Source organism: Arvicola amphibius, chromosome X (genome assembly GCF_903992535.2).
Source record: "Arvicola amphibius chromosome X, mArvAmp1.2, whole genome shotgun sequence".
Lineage (NCBI taxonomy): Eukaryota > Metazoa > Chordata > Mammalia > Rodentia > Cricetidae > Arvicola > Arvicola amphibius.
Window position 1 is genome coordinate 35319400 of NC_052065.1, and position 10409 is coordinate 35329808.

The 10409-nt window shown below is 33.7% G+C and overlaps 1 pseudogene; it reads left to right on the forward strand.

Annotated features, from left to right (window-relative positions):
- The first annotated feature begins 987 nt into the window (after positions 1 to 987).
- On the forward strand, positions 988 to 5313 carry LOC119804553 (annotated as a pseudogene).
- The last annotated feature ends 5096 nt before the right edge of the window (positions 5314 to 10409 follow it).

Consider the following 10409-nt stretch of genomic DNA (forward strand, 5'->3'; position numbering starts at 1 on the left):
AAAGTGCTAGCTATAGGTTATTCCATGTGTCAGAGAGGGAAGCCCCAGAGGATAAACAAGTTCTGCAGAGTCCTGATATGCTTGGTTGTTCCTAGAAATGGATGTCAAGATCTTATGGCTAATCACAACACAGACCTTGGTTTTGGTGTATAAAGATGTCAGGGAGGGTCTTTGCTATCGGAAATGTAAGCATATTTAGAGCTTGAATGCAGAACCCATTTGCACATTGTACAGATTTTCTGAATGTCATTATTTTATAGACTGTTTCACTTAATTTGTTTTCTTTTGATTAATGATATCTGTATGTATTGGCAGTAGACATCTAGCAGGATTTTTTCTATTATTTATATAGTTAGCTTTTTTGATACCTCTTGTAGCTTTGTGCAATACTTTCTGAAATCAGTCTACTAGAGGAATAAAATAGTCAATATATTGGAACACTTAAAGGTAGCACAGGATATATCAATACCTTCATAGGAAATACTTGTCAAGTTTTAGCATCTTATCTTCTAATAGTGTGGTTGCTTTGGCTCATATAGCGCAGGCCACAATTTTAAATTAATTTAACTGCACAGTATTATGTTTAGTTTTGGGATATATTTTAAAGCAGATGTCATGGTTTTAAATGACTCATGTATGATATATGCATATGCTTTGTGACCTTTACTCACCAATATAGTTTTGAAGGCAAAATGATTTCTTAAATGTCCTCACAAAGATAGATCTTTCTTTCTGACAGGAATGCTCAATTAATCATCCCAAAAGACCCTGGTCTTTAGATTAATCTTATTAGTTTAAGGATATGAGATCATATGCCACAAAGCAGAGTCAAAGTAGAAATACTGGACCAATGCAGGTTGTTGTGGTGCAGAATCATTGGTTGTTAGAAACTCCTAACTAACTGTATAAAAAGCTATGAGAGTTCAGTTCCTTCACAACCAATATCCTATTTTGAGCATCTGCAAAAGAGCAAAGGCAGGCACCACCATGGTAAAGTTTTTACTGCTGGCTTTGGCACTTGGTCTGACTCATGCTCATGGTGAGGTAAATTTATTTTGTCTGTGAATGGGTTTAATGTTCTTCAATAGCTTACTTCTGTAGATGTGTTGTGTCATTCAGTTTGTTCATGCAAGTCCATATTCATAAAATAACCTTTCTGACATTTACTCAGTTACCTCTTTCCAGCCAGATTTCTCAAAGATGAAACAAATGAACTCAGAAAACAATGGGTTGAATTTTCAGAGCATAGGAGACCAAAATATGAGTAGTTCCAAAAAGTCTCAGGTTTTAAATGCTATGTAAATTGAGTTATCATATTATCTTTTATTAGTCTTCACCCTAGAAGCATAATTTTGAACTAATAAACTATTATTGATTTATATTTTTAGTTATTTTACATATTTCCAATGACTGGGATTAGAGATGTGAGTATCAACTCACATTCCAATTGCATTTGTTGCTTGTTCAAGTTGAAGGAAAGTTGGTTACCATTGCCATCACTGCTGACAATGTGGACAAGATAGAGGAAGGAGGACTTATGAGACTCTACATGCATGAACTTACTTGTAGTGAGGAATGTAGTCAAACGGAAATCACATTTTATGTCAAGTAAGCTAATTGTCAACAGTGTAACCTGAGCAGACTGTTTAGGTTCCACAGATTTTTATGTTTTTAAATTTACAGAAGAATGTTCTGTTTCTGATCATGAAACTGAAAATCTCACCTTCAGAAAGGTGATTATGTTGTTTCATAATGGGTTAGCTCAGGGTACCACATGATAGTTAATCTGTCTCCAATTCTATGAGTATTTCCTGAGAATCCTTGTGGCTAGAGGCCTGTGGTTGAATTTTATGCTCCAATATTAGATTCATGAGGCTCTAAGGATCTCACTATAGTAAGTCAAAAGGTAGGTGTCAGCATTTGCGTCAAAATCATGCATGTTATATTATTTAGCCATAGTGCCATAAAAATTCTTCCACAAACAGGCAAGAAAAATCTAATTTGTAAATCCAGGCCTGGTGTTTTAAATCTTTCTCTCTCTCTCTCTCTCTCTCTCTCTCTCTCTCTCTCTCTCTCTATATATATATATATATATATATATATATATATATATATATATATATATATATATTGTTTTATTGGTTAATGAATAAAGAAACCACCTTGACTTTGATAGGGCAGAGTAGAGCTAGTTGGGGGAAAACTAAGCTGACTGCTGGCAAAAAGAAGTCAGAGTTAAAAAGATGCCATGTAGTTGCCAGTGGGAAAAGACATAAGTTGCAAGCTGGAACCTTACCAGTAGGCCACAAGACTTGTGGTAAAATATAAATTACTAAATGGGTTAATTCTATATAAAAGCTAGCTAGCAATATGCTTAAGTGATTGGCCAAGCAATGATTTACATGATATAGTATCTGTGGGATTATTTTGAGTCTGAGATGCTGGGAGCATGTCTCTGATGCTCTAGTTTCAAAATTTTTCTTTCTGACATTCAGATGACAATGTTCAATGAAAGATTGCATAGAACTGTAAGAACTTAAAATACTTAGAGCCATTAATTTGTTCTAGTCTCAGTCATAGTTTTAGGTTAGACATAAAAGAATTTAAACCACATTCATAAAATCCTGTGTACATATTATTATTGGTCTAGAATAGGAGAATTAACATATTGAAAATCAAGAAAATAGAGTCTTCATAGCACTTGGAAAAATGCCACAAATAAAGTAATTCATATGTTTGATAATAAACAGAATAATATTTTCTAAACCAGAATTATGAAAAGTAAGGTAAACAGAGATTCATCTCCTCTAGCTCTGAATGCTATTCATAGATATTAAAGTATCTCAATTTCTTTAAAACCTGAAGATATTTAATATGAATTCACAGGATAAATTCAGTAAACCATGATTCCTCTGTTTGATTTTCAGTGCGAATAACCAATGTTCAGGGACCAAAGCAAGAAGATGGCAACTATAGAACCCAGTGTAAGTATGGGATCTGGGCATTTCCTCTATGAACTAAAGCATTGTGGGTGAGCACATGCATGCTGAAACCTCAGCCACCCATAGATACATGGACCAAGAACAATTTTGGTTACTGGAAAAGTTATCAATTCTTCCAACCAACTGAGATATGCTCACAAAATATCTCTAAATAGTTTCCTGCATTAACATTTGTTTCTAGATAATATTCAGTGTCCTATCTATTATATAGTATCTCAGATTGTTATTGTACAGGCCTGTAACTCCCTAATAGGACTCAGTGGACTCAAACATCTTTGCAAACTTCATGATTCAGGCTATCAAGTACTTATTTTATAGGGATTATCTATCATCCTGGATTCATAGAGAATTGAAAATAACAGTGCTATTTTAAAGTTTCCTTTTCTTATGTTTTGTCCAAATCATAATATTTAGACCATTGGATGATAAAATTCACTGTTGAAAAGCAGTTAGGGGAAATCTGTTTAAGAATTTCAAACTGACTACCTCAATTTTGAAAAACAATTGCTAAAACAATACAAACACTATTCAACTGAATTATACACAGCATAACTTTTCATTGATTTTAAATGAGGAGAAGGTACATTATTCTGACAAAAATAATGCTTTTCTAACCTTACATGGATATTAAAAAGCAATCACATAATAGAAAATGACAAAATACTTAAATTCATTTATTTTCCTGTGAACTACTTTATCCATTCAATCAGTGTCTGTAAGCGGAAATATCACACACACACACACACACACACACACACACACACACACACACACACACACACAGACACATACATACATACACACATGAATGCACACACAACTTAAAGAGAGAGATAGTGAGTGAGACAAAGAGAGAGAAAGGTAGGCATATGCGCACGGAAACACATACAAAAAGATTGACTCACAAACAATATGTATGTCTGGTAAACTTAAAATATTTTATTCTTACATTTTATATCTATAATCTTACAAGAAGAAAACTGTTTTGCACATTTTTATTAAGTACAGTCTTTTTTGCATATGTAGCCATTTTCTCACCAGGTCTTATTATGGTATGACACCAAAGTGTTACACTTTCAGGAAATTGACAAGTGGCCTTTTGGATCTGGTTGAAATGAGATGGAATAATCAAAAGAGTGATACCACAGCTCTTGACACAAAGAATTCAGAAAAAATGGAAATTGTATGTACCTAGGATTTACTATTAGGTTTAAAGAGTGGAAATGATTGGTCAACACGTTATGATGGGATATGAAAATGAATGATTACAAGAATACCTTTGCCCAGGTGTGTCATGTGATAGTGAATCAGAGATGACTGCTAGAGTCAGGGTCAATATTAATGTTTAGTCAAAAGAGGATGTCAAAAAAGTAGGAAAAAATGAGTAATAATAAGTTTTGAAATGTGTCTTTATTGCAGTTGAAGGTGATCATGTATTTAAACCTGTGTTGGCAACAGGAGACAACATAGTCCTTTCTGGTGATAATGTGGGTATAGCCAGTCGGAAAGCAAAATTGATTTTTGTTCTTGGTAAGAATGGTAGTGGGTTCTCTGAAACAGTAACAAAAGTATAACCCTGTAAATGAGAATTAAGTCAGATTCACCCACCAAATACAGTATCATGGTATTTTCAAACTCCTGTCCACTAAATGACCGTCTGTTTGTTTTGTGGACCAACTATTACATTATATTGCAATTCAAGTAGCATGGTCATTGAAGACTAGGGGAAATGGGGTTGAGGCTATTGGAAGAGTTTATTTTCATGTTTCCTTACTGGAAAGAATAGAGTAAATATTATTTCCCCAAAATTCAGACTATTTTGAGTGTCATTTGATCAAGTGTGTACTAAATTAAAACACAATTTCTAAAGTATAGATACGGGAGAAATGTGAAGGTTCCAATGACAGACTTCATGACTCTCCAGTGTTATGTTTTTGAAAGTGGATAATACTGTGATGATTGAATTCTCTAGAGAAGGTGCTTTTTAATTTTTTGATGCATCATGAGACCTTGAAATGTGATATCATACCAACATTTAGACTTTGTTTAAAGTGTCTCTGGAACTTGTGAAAAATTTTTATTGCCTATGTTGACTCATCAAGTGTAAACGAATTTGGAGCAGTTGGGATTTTTACTGTATATTGTGGTGGGATACTAAAGACACAATGTAAATTCTCCAGAATTCTACTGAACATGTCTCTGACATTGTCATTCATGCAATGTAGGAAAAGGTCAACCCTTGACTCTTGAACAACATGAGAAACTTGAGGCGTGTGCTAAGGAACATAGAATTTCACCAGAAAACATTTGAGAAGTTCTTACTACAGGTAACCACAATGAATATTTTTATCCATAGGATTTACATATATTTACACACAAACATACATATCACTGTATATTCATAAATATATGTATATTACATACTGAGTCATTCTGTCTTTCTGTCAATGTGTCTATCATCTATCTATCTATCTATCTATCTATCTATCTATCTATCTATCTATCTATCATCTATCTGTCTGTCTGTCTGTCTGTCTGTCTCTCTCTCTCTTTATCTATCTATCTATTCATCAACAATGTATCTACTTATCTAGTCAGTAAAATCCCTGAATCAGATTATATCTAGCCATATGTTACCTTTCAGTTGTTATTTCCAGCAACAATCCTTGGGGAGCTATTCTCATATTCATATGAGAGCATTTCTGTTAATCAATACCCCCCCATTTATGTTCTTTTACAGATACTTGTCCTAAATAATGGCCTTCTGTAGGTGAATAGAAACAGAAGCCATGCCTAATCATCTTGATATTTGAATGAATTTATTCTTCTTACATAAAAAAACAGAGATAAGTGTATGGTCAAAAGAAAAAAATGAATATGAAATCTAGACAGGTTATTATTTTTCTTTTAAAACTGAGAATCTTACTGTGACAAAAATTAAGGATAGCATATTTTTATTTATAAAACAGTTTGAAGGACATTCATCGTAATCAGAATTGCAAAATTTTCTATATTGGGGTATATACCATCAAAAAACTGTGTCATGACATTTGAAAAATCTTACTTTCTTTATGATTGTGGAATATGATTTGTCACAGATAAGGTACATTCAGGTTGATGTTTTCAGTATATTCCTTAAAATCTCTCAATATAAATTTTCATGTAAGCCTAAAGAATGTCATTATTTCCTGTCAACATTGCTCCTATAGAATCCAAAGCACAAGATATTGGTGATTTCTAGGAAAGGAACTGTTTAGGAACAATCCCTTCTCTATATTCTATACTGTTATATTTAATTTTGTATTCATACATTTACAAGGGTGTAAACTTTCTTGTCTGGTCAACCATGTTTAATTTTTACTTTTATGTCTTCACAGATGACAACAAAATGAGAATTATGCAACCTATCCTGTTGACCATGGAATCAGTATCACATACAAATCATCGTTTCTTTCTAAATCAGTTTTCCCTCTTGCCTGTGAAGTCAGGATACAACATTTCAAATTTCTGACTTAACTTTTTTCTCCTTTTATGATCTATGATCTATTCTTTTTATGAATGATCAGATAAAAGGTTTCAAGAAGCAAAAAGGACTTTGTGAAAAGAATCTTATTTAAAAACCACATAAACATTCACTAGCTAATTAAAATCACCACTCCATTGTAACAAATGATATCTGTATTACTAAAACTTATTGTAATAGTTGGAAACTTTACAATTACTGGAGAGCCATGGGAAAGAACTCTGCAGAAGTGAATTGTATGATGTGCTCTTATTTCCCTTCAGCTGAAAATTAGTTATATGCAGATAGTCATAACCCTTTAAAATATTTTACACAACAAACTCTTTGTTTCTGCCTCCATGTTACACATTATTTAAAACAAAGAATGAAATATGTTTCCAATAGTTCATATGAGGAGATTATCTCTTATTAATTGACTTCAGTAGGCAAATTAATCAAGATATTCTTAAATAGTGTACATGTGTCTTCTCACTTGAAGGATAAATTCATGATATTATATTCCATATATACCAATCCCTATAAATATGGAAATATTTCTTACATGTTTCTGTTTGTTATAAAATTATCCCTTGTAATGCAGTTAGCTATCAACTAGAGAAGGCCATGAAATACTATTTGTGGAATTTGAATAAGGAAAAAAAGATATTAGACAGTGTTGCTATTTCCAGTCTATCATCTAAGGTTATAACAAAATCAAAGTACATTCAATACATATAGGTAACAGATATGAATAAGAAACAAGGAAATATTTTCTTGTTAAAAAGGAAACTGTTATTTAACCTTTCTTTGTGTGTCTTGTAAAACAAAAAGTTTTCAGAACAAATACTTGACTAATGTTTGATAAAAATTATGTATGTTCAATGTACATTTATCTCACATCACCTCATTCTTGAAATAATTACTGCTATACTTGTGCCCCCAAATCTTACTCCAATTTTTCCAACTTATTCATAAATATATGAATTTATTTGAAAATATTTGTGAATGTGATTGCATGTGTGCATGTGTGCATGTGTGTGTATTTAGAGAGAAGAGACTGACAGAGAAATGTTTGACAGAGAAGTGTTTGTAATATTTATTCATGTTTAGTGCTGGGACCTTGGTCTTCAATTGCTTATTACTTATAACTGATCTCATTTTAGAGGTAAAAGGAATATGGCTGCTACTTTTACTACCAGAAGATGCTTTCTAAGCTGTCAAGACTTCAAATGGCATAGAAGTTCTAAAACTCACTATTCACATTTTGATAAAGTTTGCCCAAACTGAGAGGTAACTCAGAGGTGATCAGTTGAACTTACATCCTGAGCTGTAGAAGATAAATCATGATTGGTTCCATAGACATGTGTGATGTGGGAGAATCTTCTGTTTGTGTTGATTTCATTCATTAATAAAGAAACTGCCTTGGCCCATTTAATGGGCCAGCCCTTAGGTGGGTGGAGTAGACAGAACAGAAAGAAGGAAGTGAGGTAGATGGCTCAGTCAGATGCCACACCTCTCCTAAGTTAGTCAGACTGCTGTGCCTCTCCTTAGGGAGACAGATGCGATGAAGCCAGCAGCCAGGTCAGACATGATTAATCTTTCCCGGTAAGACACCACTCGTGGTGTTACACAATTATTAGATATGGGTTAGTCAAGATGTGAGAAAGAGGCTGGAACTAATGGACCAGGAAGTGTTTAAATGAATGCAGTTAATGTGCTGTTATTTCGGGGTACAAGCTATCCGGTGGCCGGGAGCCTGGTGGGATGAAAAGCAGGCCTGCCTGCAGCTCCACACTACACATGTCCAACTACTATTTTTTGTTTCATCAACCAGTGTAATTTTTATGTGCATTCTGAAAGATAATTTCTTAATCAGGACTATTAGAGAAGATTTAAATATCAATCTTAGTTGGTAATACTTTCATGGTGACCAGGGATAATCTTCCTTCATCAAATTGTAGAGTATATTATTTCTGCAGATATGTTCTTTTAACAGCCAGGAACCACCCCAAACTGTCAGTTTTACAAGTTAACAATTGCAGGGATCCTCATTTCTTTGTCTTCTCAGAAAAATAAACATCAAGAAAACAAATGACTCCATTTCAAAACCTGTATTATAGAACTAAAATCATGTTCTCAGAAAGTGAAACACAAATGTCTGAGACACACTTAAAAGTGTTCAACATACTTAACCATTAGGGAAATAAAGTTAAACTATTTAGATATTTTGTCTTGCTTCTGTCAGAATGACCTAGATAAATAAAAATAATGATGCATGGAAAGGGCTACACTTGGTCCTGGTTTTTGGAAGTGAAAACTGATTCAGCTGCTGTCAAAATCAATGCCAAACATTCTAATAATGATGTCAGTCTTACCACAAGTCTTTCAAAGTAGAATTACAACCCAACTCTCTTGACATTTTATTTCAGGAATTTTATTTCAGGATTACACCAGCTAAGAATCTAAGCAATAATGGAAAGGGTACCTTGCTGTGAGACAATGGTCTTCTATGCTGCAAAGATTTATCAGTTATATTCTTTTAATAAATCACTGGTTGGCCAGTAGTCAGTCAAGAACCATAGGAAGGGTGACCATGGAGGAAGTAGAGGTGGAACAATGAGAAAAGGAGTATTCTGGGGAAAGGAAAGACTCATTCTGCAGCTGTCAAACAGATAAAAAGGAAGCAAGATGAGAATGCCTCCTGATAATAGGTTCCAAGCCATGTGGCTAACACAGACAAGATTTTGGGCTAATATAAGGTATAAGAGTTAGTAAAAAGCCTGAGCTAATAAGAAAACCAACTTATGATTAATATACACCTCAATTGTTTCTTTGGGACTGAATCACTATGGGACTGTGCTGGACAGAAACCTCTGTCAACAGTACTTCAAATGCCCTTTCCCTCTTCAGATTGGTGACTACCTTTATTGTCATCTTAGAGCCTTCATCAGCACCTGGTGGAAGCAGATGCAGAGATGCACAGCTAAGCACTGGGTAGAACTCCTGGAGTCCAGACATAGAGAGGTAAGCATGATATTATGAGCAAAAGGCCCAAGACAATGATGTGGAAACCCACAGATATAGCTGACCTAAAAAAGTAGGAACTCACTGACTCCATACTTACAGCTTCATAAGACCAAACTAGGCCCTCCGAATGTGGTTGACAGAGAGTTGTGTGGCTTGGTCAGTTTGTAAGGTCACTAGCATATATATATATATATATATATATATATATATATATATATATATATATATATATATATATGTGTGTGTGTGTGTGTGTGTGTGTGTGTGTGTGTGTGTGTGTGTATGTGTGTGTATATGTGTGTTATATATATATATATATATATATATATATATATATATATATATATTCATTTGAGTAACCCCTAACTGTTCTTTTTCTTCAAACCTTTGACTTATGAACCTAGTCTGTTCCAAATTTATGTTGTTCAAAAAAAAAAAACAGGGACAAGAAGAAACAGAGGAAAGTATAAAGAGTTGCATGGATTTTTCTGTGGGATGTGTTAACCTAAGAATCATACATGACAAATAAAGGATAAATAACTTGTATGTATAAAGTTGTATTTGCCATTGAAGATATTGCCTGAGTTTTCTCCTTCAAAGAAAACCTTAGTATAAGGTCTGTCATCAGAGGAGAGAAGGTTCTAAGAATGCAGTATGTCTTTAGATAAGGAACTTATTTGTAAATATCTTGTGTGTTTTATTCTGTGACCACGGAATTCATAGTTATGGCTCTTGGTTGAATCCTGAATATGAGATCAAAGTAAACTTTTAAGGCTCACCCCTTGTAAGATTAATATAAAATAAAATTCAAGGGGATGTGAAAGAGATGAAAAAGTGAATTTTTAGACTGTTAAAAATAAAGAGATAAAGAAATATTT